This window comes from Gnatocerus cornutus, chromosome 1, assembly GCF_029298725.1.
Source record: "Gnatocerus cornutus isolate USDA-ARS CGAHR chromosome 1, icGnaCorn1.1, whole genome shotgun sequence".
NCBI lineage: Eukaryota > Metazoa > Arthropoda > Insecta > Coleoptera > Tenebrionidae > Gnatocerus > Gnatocerus cornutus.
In genome coordinates, this window is record NC_142233.1 from 24,143,271 (window position 1) to 24,163,973 (window position 20,703).

At 31.6% G+C, this 20,703-nt stretch overlaps 1 long non-coding RNA gene across 3 annotated transcripts; it reads left to right on the plus strand.

The window, feature by feature from the left end:
- Window positions 1-16,692: 16,692 nt before the first annotated feature.
- On the plus strand, window positions 16,693-17,492 carry LOC148180890 (uncharacterized). 3 transcript variants are annotated; one of them, XR_015770851.1, is made up of 4 exons: window positions 16,693-16,823; window positions 16,883-16,953; window positions 17,028-17,228; window positions 17,382-17,490. It is a non-coding gene; the product is annotated as an uncharacterized LOC148180890 (long non-coding RNA). The 3 variants fall into 3 exon arrangements; XR_015770852.1 differs by having other exon boundaries at window positions 16,862-17,228; window positions 17,382-17,492; XR_015770850.1 differs by having other exon boundaries at window positions 16,883-17,228; window positions 17,382-17,491.
- The last annotated feature ends 3,211 nt before the right edge of the window (window positions 17,493-20,703 follow it).

A 20,703-nucleotide genomic window follows, 5' to 3' on the forward strand; every position in this document is an offset into this window, starting at 1 on the left:
CTGTGTACGTGTCTCTAACCATAATTACATTATTGCAACTATCATTACGTGGCAATGAATAAATAAATTAATGATACGTTAACATGACTGTTTAATAAACTATTGATTTATTCCTGAGAGTGCAGACTCCTCCAAGGTATGCCCTGATCTGCTTTTGTCTCACAATTTACCCCTTCTGCATCCGATGCGGAATAAATATAATTCAGATTTATAAGAATTTTCACGTGCTAGTAGCTCCACTGTTGTATTTAGTAAAGTCTTCAATGGTCTTAACGAGTGGCACATGCCTCAGAGGGTGTTATCCCGCCACGTGACCCATGAATGCGTTCAGATTACCCTCGCAGATCTCTCGATAAGGATTAGTGCCCCATCGAACCTAATTAGCGTTTTAACTTCCTCTAAAATACCAACGACAGATGGTAACACAGAAAAGTGACCTGTGAGTCAAGATTCATTATTAATTGTGCACAGAGAATGGCCTAATGAAGCAATACCTGCAAAAACTTTGAATAAAATGCAATTAGTTTCCCATCCGCATTCTCTCGACCAACAGACTTTGGACGTCTAGCTATGCTCCTATATGGGTCAGAAGTGAGCGATTGTTCGATCTGTGTAATCCTGGAAAAGGATAATGCCGACGATGCGCTTTATTCGACGACAATAGGATTGTTTTGACCTGGTGGAATGGAGACGAGGTTTGTGGATGTTGCTCATCGTTCCGGAATAATGTTGTTTGGGCCGGTGGATGGGCAAAAAGGGACATGGGTTTTGTTCGAAATGTCGAAAGGTTGACGTGGAGATTAGACTCAAAAGACCATTATTTGCAACAAGGAGATTAAGGGCTGATGAGATGCGCTTGCTTTGAAGAGGTGCTTTAATCAATAAAAAGTTAAACGTGTCATAAAAAGACGAGGCGGAAATACAACATATATTTTTATTTCTACAATATGCAGAGTGAAGTTTTTTCATTGATTTAATATGGTTTTAATAAAACAAAAAAAATTTAATGAAAGTGCATGCAGTACTCGAAACGTTGATGTGTGGACTCTTAAATTAAAGTAAGGTGGAAAATGATTGTTGACGAGTCCTTTAAAGCAAAAGCTAAAGTGTTGACCATCCACTTCAACCAATTTTTGAGTTGTCCTGAATTGAACCAAACTTTACAAAACGTGTACACATTGACAAAACATTAATTTTCCGTCAATTTTGTAAATCACAGTTTGACGCTAATTTGCTTCTTTCTTTCCAGGAATGTCAGAAATCCTTCTCTGAAGTTCTGGAAGCTCCTTGCCGGCGGCCTGTCTTTCTCCAGTTGCCGGTGCTTGAACCACCACCCCTCGGGGGGCTTCCGCCGACCTGGCTGCATACATACATAGGTTCGCCGTACAATCCAGCATGCCTCATTCCTTTTGGTAAAAAGCAACTCGTACACGTACGCATGCACTTGTGGCATTCGCCGCTTGTGTATTTTTTGCAGCCGGAGTCCGGATCGATATGTAACTGGAGCGGTTTTTTAGACAGTAGCGATGTCTTTGAAGTGCCGCGTTAAAAATTGCGCGAAATTCCAAATATTATTCGCTTGTTAGTTGTCGCTACCGTTTGTACCCACGTCTTGTTCGATGACTCTTCTTCCACTGCTGTGATGTCATTTTCTTACCGCAAACTTAATTGACTTTAGCGATTCCTCTTGTCATTTTCTCTCCGATCACTCATATGCAATATCAAAAAAACTTAATTAACATCTTGAAAAAACGACTTGTCGCTTGCAGCTTCTAAAGACAATAGCAGATTTTTTTGGGCTCTCTTGGGCAAAATCCGAAGGTGCTCATTACTGCTGCGATGGTTAGAACAGCCGGGCAATTATTTCTTTGGAAAAAAACTGTTAGACATTGAGATTTTTGCACGCGATATCGAATTCCGAGACATCATTTTTCTGTTTCACCACCTGTAATTTTTGTTTACGCGGCTAATTACGAATTGATTCATGATTGTGTGACTCACATCATAATAAAAATGTTTACTTATTATTCGAGTGTCGTAACTTAACTTTATTACATGCACATCAATGTCTAATAAAAATCCTGTTCGAAGCTAATGTAAATCACTGCATCAAAAATTAATGTAGACGTATCGTAAATTTTTTCGGTTAAATAAATCTAGAGTGACAAAGCCATCTACTTTATTATGTCTCAAGAGATTAAATTAAATATAATATGCGTCGTAAATAATAATAAGAAACAGGTTTTTGTTAATAAAAAGGAGATGATTGAATTTTTTATGGTACAATGTAATTAACAAGTTTTAGTGAGATTTTTAATACATATTTCACCGACGATAGAATTTTGTACCTAATTCTCATTTATTTTTTAATCGTACGTTAAAATTGAGCTAAAGTTTGAGTGAGGCAGCACACAAATTTTGATCAAACTTAGGTTAATATTAAGATTTAGGTATACTCATTTTCAAAATGGTAAAACTTCGACCTGTTAAAATATGTTAGTACAAAATAAAAAATTCTTACACGGAATGAGATGGTATGACTGAATTATCAAATTTAACACAATTGCAACAAATATATATTAAAGCATGTTCTTTTATTTGTCAGACTCCACCACCTTGTTGTTAGATATAATTTTTTGCAATAAACTGAAACCTTCAACTAAAATGTCTTTTCTTTCACCCCTCATCTTGTAAAAAAATGTTCTCAAGGTTGATAAGTCTTTCTTTTGATCCCTTTAAACATTACAATTATACAGAAAATCTGCAATTAAGCAAAGAATAATGTTGTTCCACTTGCAATGCAATTCGATAGAAAAAGAATGTTTATGCATAAATTTGTTATTACCAACTTTTATTAACAACCTTATTTTTTCATGTTTTTTTATCGAGTTTTGCAGAAAAACTAAAAAAGAAAAAATCGTAAATTATTATAAAACGATAAACAATAAATAGTAGTTTGTATACCTACGTAGGTAAATGCTATTTTAGAGCTAAAAAAAACTTTTTCCATTTCGCGTTCATAATGAAGATACAGGGTGATTTTTAAAAAACGGCAGGCGTTGTAGAATTTTTATTTTTTATTTATGAATCGATTTCAAAAATTTAAAACCCAAATTAAATGGTTTTTAATTTACTATAAACTGATGATTTTAGAATTTTTCTAAATGTCTTAGTATCTTTTGGGCGATATTCAACTTTCTTATTTTAAATTGGCACCCATATTTTTCTTTCATAATTTGGAAGATATTAATTTTCTTGATTCAGAAATGTGTAGTATGTTCTACTTTTCTACGTTTCTACTAAGACGTTTAGAAAAATTCTAAAATTATTAGTTTATAGTAAATTAAAAACCATTTAATTTGTTTTCTTAATTTTTGAAATCGGCTTATAAACAAAAATTCTACAACGCCTGCCGTTTTTTAAAAATCACCCTGTATTTCGATACGCGTTTGAGCTTATTTCGGTATCGTAATGGACCAATCCCGTGCCAATATTTCCAGGAACTTATATTTTCTTGGGTTTGCAGCAGACAAACCGTCAACCTGCCGTCAACGTTGACAATTTAGATTTTGGTTTTGATAAACCATGATAAATCGATCAACACACTATCATTTCTTGTTGTACTTGGCTTAATAATTCATCGGAGAAAAACTCTTTGGATGCAAGAGAATCATTATGATCATGATCAACATTTTTGCTCTCTTGGCTCTTTTGCGCTCCGGTAACCTCAAAACGTCACACCTGTCAAACTAAGTGAAATTGGATTTGGCTACTTCGATTTTTTTTCCCGAACATTTTGCAAATGCCAACTACCCTAAAATTCCCTAGATTTCTAAATCAAGTTTTTTCGTTTAAAATGAGGCGAAATAGAAAAAATAGCGTATGATACTTGATCATAATGAATTTTGCCGCACTTACTACTTTATGACACTCCTCATAATATACTATTATACCAGTTATACACCATCATCAAAATTGAAAATAACCCCTTTTGAAGCCATTTATTATTTGAAATATGTCACTTTCATATGGGATCGTAGAAAAAATACTATACATAACTCGTCGGAAAGTATTTTCTTACACTCGTGTGAAATCTGCACTCGGTTGGTATCGCGTGCATCTACGTTCTCACTCGTGAAAAATTTGTCACTTTCCGCTTTGTTATGTAAACATCTATATCGCTCCTAGGCTTAAAAACTGACATTTTCGAAAGTTCTTATTACTATTGATATAAGATAAAAATAAATTTAAAAGGAAATAAGATTGGAATAAATCTTAAATGTAGAGTATCATCATACTGCAACCGAAAACGAATGACTGCGAGAAGGAATTAAAGAAAAAAATTTCAGTGAACGAATGTGCAGATTTTAAAAAAAGTTTTTCAATTCTTTATTTAAAAGAATAAAACAAAATATTGCTTACCTGAACAAGGCAATTTTGCTTATTTGAATAAAATGGGAGAAAAATTTCCTACGTGCAAAAACCGTTTAAACAACTGATGAAGAATAAATGAAGTGAAAGATACGTCAAGAGATTAGGGAAAACAAACACATTAGGAAACTTTGGTTAAAGTGACGAACTTAAAAGCACAGAGGAAGAAAATTATGAACAAAAAAAATCAAAGATGTAGCCAATAAAGTCAATAAATTGAAAAAAAATTGTATCTAAATTACAAAAACATTGAAAAAATAAAATAAATACATATGTAGGTAATAATTAAATCGAGCGCAGCTGCAAAGCAAATTTTTATAAACTCTTCGTGTACCTACAACTCGGTATCAAAATTGGAATTTTTTAAAAATAAGTACCCATTAAGAAAGCAGCTAGTAGTAATTTGTAAACATCATTTATATTTATTGTGACACAACTTTTTACTTCTCGCACGGCTGGTTGCTCCTCACTTAATTAATCTTTTAAATTGTAGTGTCTTCCAATTGTTGTAAATCTTTTCGCGTTCCGCCTTATTAAAATTTTGCCGCACAAACGAGAGCAGCAGGAAACCATTAAATTTAGCAAAATACCCACTAATAAATGTGGGTTAGCCGCAGAAAAATTAATTCATCGATTTTATTTCCCGTTAAATGTGAAGTGAAAATTGATTGAATCGTGTGTCGTACAACGGGTTCGTAGCGCTAATAAACCATAACAATAATGAGAAAAATGCAGATGATTGATGACTACAGTTACATTGACACTTGGTATATTTTATTAAAATTAGAAACACACTGTACGTGGTATATTTTTTTACTACCACCATCATCATCGTGGTTAATGACCGGAAAAAAGTGCACCCCACATCTCCATTTTCATTTTAATTAAATTACGAATAATTGATCTTTTATTCGTGTTTAGAACACAAGGTGATGTGTCTATTTGTTAGGCTTCATTTAAATGCAACATTCTTGAGAGATGTAATAACCATTGAAATTCGTGAGCTGAATTAATTTTTATTTGCATCTTTGTTTTTACCTTTAATTTATTTCTGTACCTACACATTCGCACACGTTGCACACAAAAAGTCTTACAGTTATAGTTTGCAGAAAGACAAATTACCCCAATTAAAAAATTACAGTCATTCATTTTGCATAATTTTCAGATCTTAACAGTGGTTCTCAAAACCAAAAAAAATATGCCGCGATTGCAATAAGTTAATTGATCCTGACTGGAAAAATTAATAATAACTTTTCTTATCTTTCTTCTCGGTCAGTAAAAAAGGATCAGTATTATGCGAACCCAGTGATATGAGATTCCTGGATATTTAATTCTGTACCTATATCTCTGTTGTATCACTGTTTTTCACTGGTTTTACTTATTCTCGAAGTAATTAAAATTACACATTAACTTTTCGTTTTTGTCAGTTGTAAAACTAGTTTTGTTTGTTATTTAAATCTTTTCCTTCTCGGTATTCCAAGTTTTTGTCGATTATGCAGTTATTTTGTTCGTGAAGTTATTAAGTTTTAGTTTTTCTGCAAATAAAACTTTGGCTTAAATATATATTACACAACATTCTTATAATCGAAAATGAGATAAGTCTTTGTTCAGCTGCCGTTTTATCGGAGATCCGTGAACAATTTACAGTTAATACTTAGCGCTAGTTAATTAGATATACACATAGATTTTCTTGTGTTTAGAAGCAGCTGTCACGTAAAAAGAGGAACTAGGTTCAATATTTATAATGTTATTTTTTTTTATCATTATTGGAACTCAGAATTAAGATTTTATCCAACAATCGACATGCTCCTATGGATTTCCCCGTAAAACTTGATAATGGAAAGATGATTTATTAGTTTATTTTATTACAATTGTGATGGAATGATTTGAATTTTATGCTTATTTGAAATCTAATCTAACAGTCTTTCAGGTCCATTTATAAAATATTTGATCTACAGAATTGTTTTCGCATTTTAAAAAATCAAATAACAACACTAGTCAACAAACTTTTGATGAAATTTGTACACAAGCAGTGAAAAGTCATTTCTAAAGCAGAATTATCTTCTGATTCTGAATCTGAAGGCGGTTTTGCTCCATCATCATTAAATCATAAACGTAATTAAATACATTTTTTATCAAATTTTAGAAGTCGCTGGGAGATTACTTTTGTCAAGATATTTGAGAAAAACTGATAAAAATATGGAAAACAAACGGTTTTATTACTTTTTTGACACTTTTGAAGACTTTCAGAAATGACTTGCCACTTGTTTAACTAGAACAATTTTTTTTTCAAAATTTGTTGACTAGTGTAATGTTTGTTGTCAACTTTAAATAATTGGTGATGTTGGTGCATTTTTTGTAAAGTCAGATTGAGTCATACCTACATGCATCCTTGCTCCTTGTTAAGTGTTTAAAAATTTGCATACAGAAAAAGGACACAGGTGCTTTAGTAATGACTGTTCCACACATGTTTATCTTTAAAAACTTATTACAGCATCCTGGATAATCTGTGATAGTTATAAAAAAGTACATAAGTAAGACAAAAAAAAATATAATGAAGTATTTATTATGTACCCGTATATAATAAAATATTACTAATTTTTTTGTAAACGGTCAATAAGTTTGAGTGTGAAGCAATCCACCAACGGCTCTATAATTAAATGAGATGTAAATCACTTAATAGAATCAGTAGTGATAAGTTGATTTTGCTTATTGACCCCTTGAACTCAGTATTTAAATGCCATCCTAATATTGTGGATTAGCTGCATCGTAGATTTTTTGTACACGTCTATACACTATCTTTCTTCATCTTTCGTCATTTTTAATTGAGGAGATGAGGCTGGAGGAAGCAAAACGCGACTTGTAAGCGAGTGCTACTTAAGAACTATTTTGGTGCGGAGCGTACAGACAATGTAATTGTATTCAATAAACGGTGAACGAAGGCTTAATGTGACTTAGCAGGTCAGTCTAATTGTTGCAGAGGTCATATCATTTGTAATGTTTAATCTTTGTTTAAATGATAACGTTGTTTAGAGTGCATGCACGTCGACCAACATCGACGAATTAGGTTTAGTCCGAAGGACATTCGTCACTTTTGTTTCGCACATGTAATGTATCCTTTAAATTTTTCTTCGTTGACTCCTGATTTCTAAGATTTATCTCAAGGTAAAATCTTTATTTCAACGGTTGTTAACGATTTTTGGCATCGAGAATTCAACGCACAACTTCGACTTCTTCTACATGAATAAACCAGAAACGTGGAACGGCAGCGTTCTAATTCAAAAATTCCCCGGTCTATAATTTCTACTCAGAGACAAAATAGAACGCCCCTCTTCGACGAATGCATCCTTTACGGGCTTTGATATTTGACACAATATGACAGAATTGTTTGCTAATGGTAAATTAGCGAAATGTAAATGCATTTCATCACTACTTTCTTTACTTTTGCAGGTTCATCAAATTAAATTAAGATTTGTTTTAACAGCTAGAATAAACTTATAAGTGCAAAAGCAATTTGCGAACGACCATTAAAATACCTACGTACGGCGCTTATTTGAAAAGTTTCTAGGTCGATGTCAGGGAAGGTTAAGAAAAGGATTTTATTTTTATTTTGTATTTTTTTGTGGCTCTTTTTGCACCATTATTATATCTATCATAAGATCGTACAAAGACGGTCAAAATCCTTTAAAGTCAAAATCCTTTTGCAACAGATAATTTTTTTTATAAAAATATTTTCGCTGTGTTGATTAGAATTAAAACAAGTAGAATGTCACTAAAGGCAAGTAACTGTAACAGCAAAAAATTGCAAGGAAGTTCTTAGAAATGAAAATTAACTTCCGTTAGTTGATAGTTGACAGTTTGTAAATTAATATCTACATTCATATAAAATTTATTAAAACCAAAGATCCTGCAAATCAATATAAAGAAAACTGGAGTGACAGATTTAATTAAGATTTCTTTATTATACCAGTAGGTGAATGATTTAATAACTTTTTTTGCTCCCCAAGCTCATACACTTGTAATCAGCATTCATAATAGGTATAGGTATGATGTCTTAATTAGCGTGTTAAGCAAGTGTAAAAAAATATGTTTAGAAAAAAAGAACCATTGCCTATTTAATTAAAATATTAGTCTTGTAAACTGATAATAAGTCTTAACTTTAAAAAATGTATGCATCAATGTCTGGAAATTTACACAAGTGCAAGAGCAAAAAAAAATAACCATTAAATGAAATAAATAGTTTTCCTAAAGTTTCGATTTTGTAATATTAAAAATTCAGAATTGGGTGCTTTGCTCTAGAATTTACAAAAAACAAGAAAACTTTCTTTTGAAGTAAAAAGAGAAAATCATAATATGAATAATCAGAATTCTAGCAAACGGCTTTTTTTAAATAATTAAGTTCAACAATTTAAAATTTTAAATGGATAATAATTTTTAAAATGCAGGGTGTTAAGTAAAGCTACAACCATAGAAAAGAAGTGATGGAGGCATTAGCCGTGAAAAGTAACATTTCGAAGTTTTATTCGGGTTTTCTTTCATCAATCAGAAATCAATTTGTAAAAGACCACCGAATTTTGAATCAATTCAATAATTGTGAAAATAAACTTATTTGCAACACAATTAGGCTGGATTTTTGCAAAATTCAAAATTGAATGAAATGAATTGGACGATTTTAAAGCCTTGTATTTTTTTAACAACACAAAAAAAAAGTTAAAATAATGAAGAATTCTAAGATTGTTTACCTACCTTAGCCTTTACTTTATGGCGGTAACGTTACCTAACAGCCTATATAAATAAATAAAAAATTAAAAAAAGAACTTGTATACTTTCCAACTCTTGTAAAATAATTTTCATCATAACAAAATTCGTTTATGTCAGCCACAAAATTTTTATTTAAGGTACACCATAAAAGAGAGACAAAAATAGAAATCATGTCCGAGTGAAATTTTGTTTGATGTAACTTTAATTCTTTTGTTGCGAATGGGCAAGCAAGAGAAAAAGTGTCGTCATAACCTCAGAATCAATAAAGGATCAATAATGTCATTTTTTTTCTCGACTTACGTAAATTTTTTTAAAGTCTAACTAACCTAAATAAAAATTTTATGGATCACACGTTACGGTAAAAAGTCGTAAAATTAGATTTATTCGATCCAGTTTCAAATTTTGCGGAAATCTAAGTAGTCTTTCATTCAAATGAATAATTTGTCACCGAAATCAGAAATCAGAAAAAACAAATTGTTAATGAATGTTCAAAGTGATCATCATTTTGATCAAAATCACCATAATACCGATGGCTTTATAAAACGACAAATAAGTTTATTTTCACAATTACGAACTAATTACGCCACTGGTATAAAATAATATTTATTAGTTTTAATTATTTTAATAAAAAAAAAAACTAGGATGACTTTGAATAAAAATTAGGTGGTTCTTGGCAAATTGACCTAAAATTCGTTCAAAATAAAAACTTTTAGCCCTTTTAAACGGTTGAAGAAAATCTCAAAAAACTTCGAATAATTACTTTTTACGCCAGCCTCCATTTTGCTATGGTCGCTACGTTACCTAACACCCTGTACACTGTTAAAATCCATCTTTTTTTTTCGGTTTTGAAGTCGAAATTTGTTCAATTGTCCGTTTCTATCCCAAATATTAAGTGGCGTAGACACGTCATCAGCGCGGCCATAAAATTGAATTAGAACAAGGACAACTCAAACTAGAAAGCTTCGTCTCTCACGCAGAGGCAAAAAGTCCGAAGTAGACAAAACAATAAAACGGCTTTTAGGCGAAACTGTATTTCAAAAGTTCGGGTCGAAAAAACCAAAAAAAAATCATTCGAGGAGGAGTTACAACCCACATACAGCATGTTTTGCTCACTGCATCAGAATCATGTTGACAAATAATTTTAAAAGGCCAAAAATTAAAAGTTTACAAAAGAAAATAGCAGAAACTAAAACTCGGAAAATGAATTTCATCGATTCAACGGATTTAAGAGTTTCACAGAATTTAGACCGATTAGGAAATAGAACCAAACTGTTGGATGTTGTGAATTTCAACTACAAGCGCGCAAAGCTTAAAGAATATCTATGGTCAACACTTGTGATATTTATGGTAGGTCTCAGTCTAATATGGTATTACTATAAAATTCTACCACATTCAGTTTTAAGATACCTTACAGAAAATATCTGGTTGAAATCCATCTGCATTAAAACTATTTCAAAAACTGAATTATGTATTATAACCAAGCTCCAAAACATTTATGATGTTATCAAAAATAAAATTTACACTTTTCCTAACAAAAAATTGATAATGAACTAATAATAAAACGTATTTACACATATTTAAGCCAGTTATTAAATTGAACCTTTATGTGATACTTGGTCATTACCATGTATGTAATTTTGTCTAATCTTGCGAAATCCATAAGCCTCATTATTATAAAGCAGATACCTACTTTGTCTGTCTAAAAATGGAACAATATAAATTTCTATTCTTCCCCAATTACCGTTATAAATAAAAAAATGATCATCCCAAACTTATGACTCTATATCGATCATTCACGACCATGACCTAAAGCCTTCAAAATTCTCAAAGAGGATGCAAAACGTGATGCTAATTAGCGATAAAATGAATTACATAAAATTGTCCACCTACTTGCGAATCCAATTTGTACTGGCGCCACCTAATGTTAGAGTCGGGAAATCCGTCACTGACTCCATTTAATCAAGAATTTCATTTTTACGCCATCCTGTATCTTAATTGGGACCTCTAAATTTTTAAGCCGCTTCAAAAACAAGACGTCGTAAATCCGTTATCCTTCAGGATAATAAACCCGCATCTAGTTATTGAAGACTATTTACAATCTTGGTTTAGTAAGAAAAAAATTTCAAAATCTTTCAAGTTATAAAATGCGTCAAGGTGTTAAACTGAACATTCATCTATTTTATAGTATCAATAAATTTGTTATAACCGCCATCGGGTAATAAAAGAGACCGCTGTTATTTCACAAGCTCCCGCTAGCAGTTTGCCGGTGAAGCGTTTATAAAATGGCATAATATTAAAATTTTAAAACATGAGATATGCGGCATTAAAACCGCACGGTAGCGTAAATTACACATGCTAAGAGAATGTGGGTTGATATGGCAGGAAACTGCTTTGATAAACTAAGACAGTCGTTAATGAGTTCTTTTACTGCCTGTTTTTACTACACATTCTGGGAAAAGGAAACAATCGCATTCTGGCTGTTGCATTAGTTGTGTAAGCTCACCGCCGATATCTTTGATAGATATCTAACCATAGATAAAGATTTTGAATTCTGAATATGATATTGAAGGAAGGACGCCACTTGCAAAAGAAATATGTTCGTGCTATTAAAGTGGCAGTTTCTTATTAAAGTTTCCATATTCATACAGGTTTATGTTTATTTAAATGTAGAAAAGTTAACTACTGCTTTGTAGTGTTAATGACGTTTACAAGATATGAAAATGGTTAGGTAGTGCTACTGTAGACAGAGTCGGTTTCAGGCAGTAATTTGTCCTCAGGCAGGACATTAAAACTACGTCCTTTATAAAGTGTAAAAAGCTGTAGAATTTACACTGTTTGCACATTGTTCTTAACAAGGTTTTAATAAGACATATGATGTAACAAAACAGACAAAAAACTAAAATGCCAAAGGGATTTATTTAAATATATTAATAGAGCATATAGCGTGACAGCGACTTACTCTGATTAATTATATCGCACTAAGACGCAAAAACAAAGCTCCGACGTCTTTTATTTACTGAAAGTGCTGATTTGAATAATCTCTAATAAAAAATGAGAAGTAATGTATTTTTAATAAGTTCCAAATCAGAAACTTTCAAGAAACAACAAGGACAACTGAATGTAAAAAAACATAATAGGATGTCGAATACAAATTTAAATAAAAACTAACGTTTTTATAAAATTAAACAATTAAAAAAAATATGCATAATAAGAAAGATATAAAAATTGCAACGGCACCAAAAGTTGAAACAATAAAAAGAAGAAAAAAATAGAACACTAAATACAAAATCTAAAAAAATAAGTATTTGAAAGTTGAAGAAAAGCTAATAAATATAGACCAAACTATTTATCATATTATTATTAGGAATTTAAAATTTTGAGAATTTCTATTAAACATGAATAGAATATTGAAAATTGAGAAGATTTAGAAATAGAAAAGTAGCGAGAAAAATTAAAGAAATTCTCAAAATAGAAATATGAAAAAAAAAAATTTCAAATACATAATACAAAAAGACTCCCAAAATTATCTAAGAAAAAAACGTATATGTAGACTGTTTAGAATGACTATTGTGCGCTTGTAGGGAAAACCATCTACTTGTGCAGAATATGAACCATACAAAATTGATTAAACTCAAGGCATAAAAAATTTAAAATATGTACCTATACAAGAAAATAAAGGAAAAAAATGGGATTCAATTGTGCCTTTATTACATCTCTAAAAATGCTTTCTTGTTATTTGGAATGATATCATACTTTTATTAAATAATTAATTCCTCTACAAAACATTTTTTGTGATAGCACAAAAACGACCCTCAAGTATCTGATAGATTTAAATAATTTACGAATTAAGCATAAGGATAAAAATTACGAGACAGGTGTCTTGTCAGACTAATGAATATATTTAAACACAAGAATAATTAACTCTTATTAAACAATAATAATTAATGGTTTAAATTAATTAATTAAAATCCTCGCAATTATTGCGCTGACATTAACTAATTCTTCACTGCACCTAAGTGATAAATTGACCGTTAAAATTGGAATAATGTATCTTGCAGAGTTTAATTTTTTATGATTACGCTTCTCATATTCGATACAACAAATTTATAGTAGTTTAACAGCATCATGATAACATAAAATCAATAGAAATTAAAATAATGGTCTTTAAAATAAATTATCCAATTAGACTATCGATAATAACACAAATTTTTCTAAAGCTCGTTTTTGTTTGATTTAAAAGTAAAAATTTGTTCCAAACACTTAATAAATAAATCTAAATAAATAAGTGCAGGCTCATTAACATCACCACTAGAGTGACTTAAAATCTTCGAGACTATAATGAACAGTCGTCCATTTACTTTTTCTTTTTGGTATTTCGTTTATTATTTATATTTTTATATACTCCCTCATAAAGCGACTTTCTAAATCTGTGTAAATCCAACATCATGAAGTTTAATCAGTTTTGATTGAAAAGTGAAAGGCCCTGACAGCATTCCTTTTTTCATCATACTTTTTCAGCACTACTGAATATTTTATCATACCTTAGGAAACCACAGTTAATCTCGTTCTGCTATTTATGACCATATATTCAACTATCAGATTAATTGAAGAATTAGCTGTAGTAATTTATTGGTACAACAAGCATGCACTTGCGTCAAGCTCAAATGAAAAACCTCTTCTACGAATTATCCGTAGCCTGGTTCCAGCCGATTGACTCATCTGAGGAAGTCTTTGACGCGTTGGCATGACGACGACGCCGTCGCGACGCTAATTTGTCTTGTATTGTAGAGGGCTGTCTCCAATTGCAGCCAGAGATTTCCATTTATTCAATAGAAGTTTTAAATATTTAACTTTGCTCTTTGTTCAAAACAGTTAATTTAATAAATTGATTGTAAGTCAATTTTAATTATAAATTGGCTTTTCTTGTAATAATGATCATTTAAATAACTTAAACAGTCCCTATTCTAGTTTTGAACGAATGTTTTTGCAGTTATAAACACATTGTCGTTGTCTACTAATTTATTTTCTTGTAAGACTAATAACGCAATATTGTACAAGAATAGCGAATAACAAGTGCAATTAAAGATATATACAACATTCCAAAGACTATTGATTGATATCTACAAGCTATTTCAATCAACATCACTTAAAATAACAATAAATTTTTCCTTGGAGTTTCTTTAGAAGTATGCCCATACTTAAAAAGATGGTTTAAAATTTTGCAATATTTTTTGACAAGTTGTAAATATAGTTATTCAACCAAGTTATAGTTGTCGTTTTTCAGATAAACAATTTGAACTAAGTCGATCTTTACGAATCAGTGCAAAATTACGATTATTATTTTGCTAGAGGAAACTTTGAAATTTGGTAAATAACCTCGACTTCATTCCGTTGGTAGAATTAACTCGCTGAGCTCGCTAAACAAACTATTATAATCTTTCTGAAAAAGGAGTCACTAAGTGCGTACAGGTTTTTCATTACATAACCGACAACTTCACGTTTTTAATGCTTTGGATAATTGAGGAATTTAATTAATTAATTTAAGTATTTAATTAAATTAAGTCCATCTTACAGTTACGAGAGATTTATCGTGAGAGCTCCCAGTTAGACGTGGTAGGTGTTCGGACAATCGCACACTATCTTAAAAAATAGCGACTGGGCACTACCAAAACAAAATTTTGTTAGCAATTTTAAGAGATTTTTGTTGCGTCTCATTTTTTTCATCGCAAATGCACCGGAATGTGAAGTAACAGTAGAGAAATTAATAATTTTGGCATTAAATTTTTTCTTTTTATTTAATATACAGGTGTTTGGTAAGTAAATGTTATAAAGGTGGTAGAAATTAAAATCTCAACAATTTTTTTTGCAACAACTGTAAGCAGTGGAAAGTCGTAAAAGTAACTAATCACATCACAGTTTGGATATTTAAAAAGTTAGGTATCTTGCGGTATTCTTAGTTGTCACGATTACATTTTTATAGTGGTGAAACGCATGACCATCGAGTTTATAGTGACTGACTGCAAAATCTTATGCGCTTAATTTAATATATTTTCAAATAGATATTTCTATCAGTCTCACACGTTAACCAATAAAGCAACCCATTCAGAAAAGAAAATTGATCAACTAGCTACGTGGAAAGCAGATATCTCTCTATCCGGGAAGTTTTTGAACAGGTGAGGCAAGATCAGTTTGTTAGAAACGCTTAAGACTATAGATGAGAATTTTTTTTATTGCAATCAAAAATTAAAGATACAAAAATTGATTAGAAGCTTGACTGGTCTAACAAATTGAATTGTGCACGATTGTAGTTTGAAGACTGAATCGTCAAAAATAGTCATTTACACATAGAAAACAGTTATTGCGATTAGATAAGTATGATTGAAACAACTTCAGGAAGGAATGAGCCATACAAAATCTACTAAGTTTACTTACGAATACTTGAACCTTGTCAAATGCACTTGAAAATTTAGCTCGAATATATCATCAACTTCAGTAGGTATTATTGTCTAGTTACTCACGAATAAACTGAGCTTAATTGAAAGATTGGTAACTTTGGAAAAGGAGACTTAGAAGACTGAAGCTTAAAGTATGTAAATTTTCCCAAAATTAAATGATTACTGTAAAGTGTGCAATAATGAGTTAATACGAAAAAAGTTAGAATGTTCGGCAAAAGCTGATTTCGCCTCATGTATACAAGACAGTTACCTAAGCATTTCGAAATTTAAAGAATGTTAATTCGGTTTTCTTCGGTAAAAAAGAGTAAGTAGAAACAGGTGATATATATCACAAAATATGTTAGCAAATCCCATTTATGTTTCAACCACCACATGTTTGAAATTCTAGTTGCTTCGCGTCTAACAGAGAATTTAAAATATTCTTTTCCTAATTTGTATCTTAAATATTCCCAAGTTGCTATGGAAACAAAGCTATTCTAACATTCCGTATCGAAATGGATATTCTAGCACTGAAAACGAATTGTAAAATAGCGAAAATAGCTCTGTTACAAGAACAAATTAGGAAAAATAATATAAAAACCTCGTTCATAAGGCCATTTAGGCACTCATCCATTATAAAACTTGCGGCTTTGCCGCTCGTTTTATAAACTTGGATTCGTGCCTAAAAAATTGCTTTATGAAACTCGGTGTTTTAATATACTATTTCCTAATTTGTATTTTAAACATTCCCAAGTTGCTATGGAAACAAAGCTATTCTAACATTCCGTATCGAAATGGATATTTTTCACTCATAGATCAGGAACAACGATTTCGCACATAGCAACCATCACCGGTAACTAAGGCTTTCGAGCCCTAGTGCGGGAACATGCACGCAAAAATTTTGCTATAGAAGCCATATAGAAAATATCGGTTACTACATATTTAAAGAAACACGCACTGGGACCCTCTTCCCCTAATATTTATTTAAATAAGTTAACAAATTACAAGAAAATTAATATTTTTTGAGAAAAATTCCATCAGCGCCATCTATTAGCAACTTAATCATTGTTGCTCTTTTGTAAAAACATAACCTCAAAATAACATTAACAAGTTTTATGATTTTAACGATTAATAAAATTAAGCTTTTGTGAAACGTTTTATTTTACAAATACTCAAGTAATCGATGTTGGTCATCAAGTAAATATACTGACTACTTTTAATTTTTATTATTATAGATGTTTATGTTGAATGTGCAGTTGCTGCACGAAGCAAACGACACACCAGAAACGCCAGCAGTGTTTTCAGTTCTCACGGCGTTACTAATATTGTACGAATTGTTGGAATTGGTTCTTACAGGTTCCGTGTTTGTCAAAGTGTGTACTTCTATTTTATTTTTTAAAGAATCTTGGATATATTCCTCCGCTACTGCGGAAGATTTCCAACCACCATGTCTTTTAACGGCTAGAAAGTCAAGTCCCTTGTTTGCTAATAAAGTAGCACTGCTCCTACGAAAACAATGGCCAGTATATTGATGAGGGTTTGGAAGTTCAAGATATTTGGCGATCAATGATGGAATTTTCCCCATGGTGTTTATAACTATAGGTAAATCTATACATTTTCCTGCACGATAAGTTAGAAATAGTCTCCTGTTGTCAGTCACAACTTGTGGTCTTAATTTCACAAATTGCTTTATTACTTCGACCTATTCCCGTTTGGTTATAGCAAATTCCCGTTTAACCTTAGTTTTTGTTTCAGGAATAGAAACCAAAATTATGTTATCTTTAAAGATAACATCACCAATCATCATCTTACAAATTTCTTCTCGGCGGCAGGCTCCAGAAATTCCCATAATCAAAATTGTAAAAAATATAAATGTTAAATTTTTGAATGTAAACTTCTGAATAAAGACAAACCACTCACTTTTATCAAAAAATATTCTTTGTTAGGGGCCTCTGTCAAAAATTTTGTAATATGTTCTCCTTCAAGTATTTGGGACTTTTTTGGAATGTGATGTTCCGTTTTCCTTTTAAGAAGGGCAAGCAATTTTGGATATTTCGAGATATCTATATCCTTCTAATATTCAAGCAAGATCGTACTATGCTATAAATTGGCCACAATGTTTTTTTAGTAGAACCTATTTCTTTAAAATAGGCTACCAAGACGTTTTCAGAGTAATTTTTGATCTTTTTATCTTCGCACCATTTGACAAACTGAGAAAACGTACTCTCATAAGTATCTGGGGCGTGATTTTGTCGGCAATAAATTGTTTATTGCAGCAGTTGCCGCACTTTTCACTTCGGGTGGTGTACACTCGAATTCAAACTCTTCTTCCGAAGACATGGTACAAATCAATACAAATCTTTATTTTTGAACTTTTTGCTTGATAGAATTGACAACTGTCAACTGGAAAAGCAATTACCGACTTCAGCGACTTGATTTTTAAACCAACAAATGCGAACTATACAGGGTCCGTCAACACTTGTGTCCACCCCCAAAATCGTCTTTAATTTTAAAGTTACAATTTTGAAAATTTGCATAATCTCATAGTTGACAAAGCTCTAGAAGCTGACGAAAAAATTTGTTTTTTATCACGGTTTGGTTGGCGTCGCGACGCCTAAGAAGTATAATTTAAAACGATTTTTAAGTTTTTGCGGAAATATTCGCGAATTCAATTTTTTTCAACATAACTGTGATACAAATATCTGAGTTTTTATTTTAAATCTAATGCAAATTGTGTTTAAAATTTGCGAAAAAAACGCTGTTTTATCAAGTTAGTTTTCAAACCAAAATTTCACAAGTCACTTCATTCACTCTTATAAAGGTTAATTTTGATTAACACGGGCATGTTGCACTTTATGGACCCCAGAGAACGTTAATTAACATCGACAAAGCGACAATTTTTACCAAGTAAAACTTTTGTTGCAATCTAAAGCGAGCCAAAGGATAGATGTCATTTGTGACACAAGATGTTGACAGATGGGTGTAAACGTAGTTCCCAATTTTGACGTAATGAAATTGGAAACTAACTTGATAAAACAGCATTTTTTTCTCAAATTTTGAAGACAATTTGCATTGAATCTAAAATAACAACTAAGATATTTTTAACACATTTATATTAAAAAAAAATTAAATTAAGGGTTGATATTACAAACCCTCACAATTAACTAAAAATTACATTTTTAAGGCGTCGCGACGCCAAAACTATCAGTGATAAAAAACAAATTTTTGCGTCAGCTTCTAGAGCTTTGTCAACTGTGAGCGTATGTAAATTTTCAAAATTTTATCTTTAAAATTAAAGACGATTTTGGGGGTGGACACAAGTGTTGCCGGACCCTGTATATGTTGGCGAAAATTTGTTACAAACTTCGTGCAAAAAATGTTATACAAGAGACGTGCGGGAATAATTTTGCCTGATTCGTGCGACATTCCTTCACTCGTGCGCGGGGCGCACTCGTGTTGAAAGAGTCGCACTTATCTGCAAAAATTGTATTCCCGCACTAATCATGTAAAATACAATTTTTAAAAAAATGGTTACTAAAACCATGGAGAATAATTAATTGTATTGAAAACGAACAATCATCAATCATAAAATGTATGCATAGTTTTATTAAAATCAGTTTGCAGTATCTGCTTTATAAAAATTGATTCAAACATTGAGTTCTATTTTGATTTAAATGAAGTAATATTAAATTATAGGTCGAATTATAGGTAGACTTGTTAAGCAGTGTATTGTACTATGCTAGGAAATTTTAGAAAAGGTGGTATTACTTGCAATGTAATGAAGTTTTAATTGTTGACATTTTCTGGTTTTCAAAAAGTGGACTGTAAGCGGATGAAAATGCTTGCGCCACCGTTAGAAATAGCTATTTGTGTACCAAGACCACAAAGTGGTTCTTTTTTGGCCGAGCCTTTTTTTAATGGCCGAGGCCAGAAAGAAGGCGAGGGCAAAATGGCACTTTTTGGCCGTGTTACACACAAGATTTTTTAGGCGACATTATTAAATTTACAAGTTAATTAATTTTTATTTATGATTTATTGATTTAATCAATTATAACAACTAAATAATTGTAAATATTTATGAATCCTTCAGAAAAGTTCATATTTTCTTTATTTACATTTGCAGTTTCAGCACGTGTAGCTTCACAATTCGTATGAATTAGGTTTAATGTGTTTTTTAATGTTGTTGCAGGAGCACTGCTAGACATGTTCATTTTCAATAATTCAACACGTCTTTGTTGCACTTTACAGCAGTTTGAAGATTTGATTTTACCCAAATAAGTATAAAATTGAGCGTAATATCGGTATCTTGATGTAATATGCAAAACTATGGATAGATAACGCCACCATAGATCGGCCGAAAATGTTTGCGGCCAGAAAAGACGCACTTTTAGACCGCTTTTAAGGCCTAAAAATTACATTTTTAGTTAAAGTCGCCTAAAAAAGCAATTTCGGTCTTTATTTGCTCTGCACCAATGTGTAAGTTGACATTTAAGATTTCATATAAGGGTCATTATTTTGTTTAAAATTTTAATGCATAAACTATAGACAAGAGTCTAGTTACAAAGGACTATTGTCTGGCCACCATGAACTTCACTGTTCGCTAAGTTTCACCATTCAAGAAAGGTAGACCTAATGATTGGTGTATTTCTGGCCATATTAAATTTCTTTCTATTTGATAGTTTGGTTATTGCAAAGTCTGTTTGGTGTACATTTGCAATAATCGTTAAAAAAGTGATCACGTTTGTAAAGGGAAACACTTTTGGAACCGTCCAATTGCTACAAATCTTAAAAATGCACCATTAAAGTGTTACAACTTGGTTAAACTTCTTAGCAATGGGAAGTTCTGTGCTGACAACCGCACCTCGGAATGAATCCCATGAAAATTGGTCAAAATTTGAAAAAAGATGACATTTTATTTCCTACACTAAAACAACATGAAATTTTTGACGTGTGAGGTATAGACGTATTCAAATTCAGCAACTCAAAATCTTCGATGGTTGAGGTATGTAGTTAGAATTTACCTAAATACGAATTCAACACTTTATAGTTGACTATGTATTTTCGACATGAGTTAGTT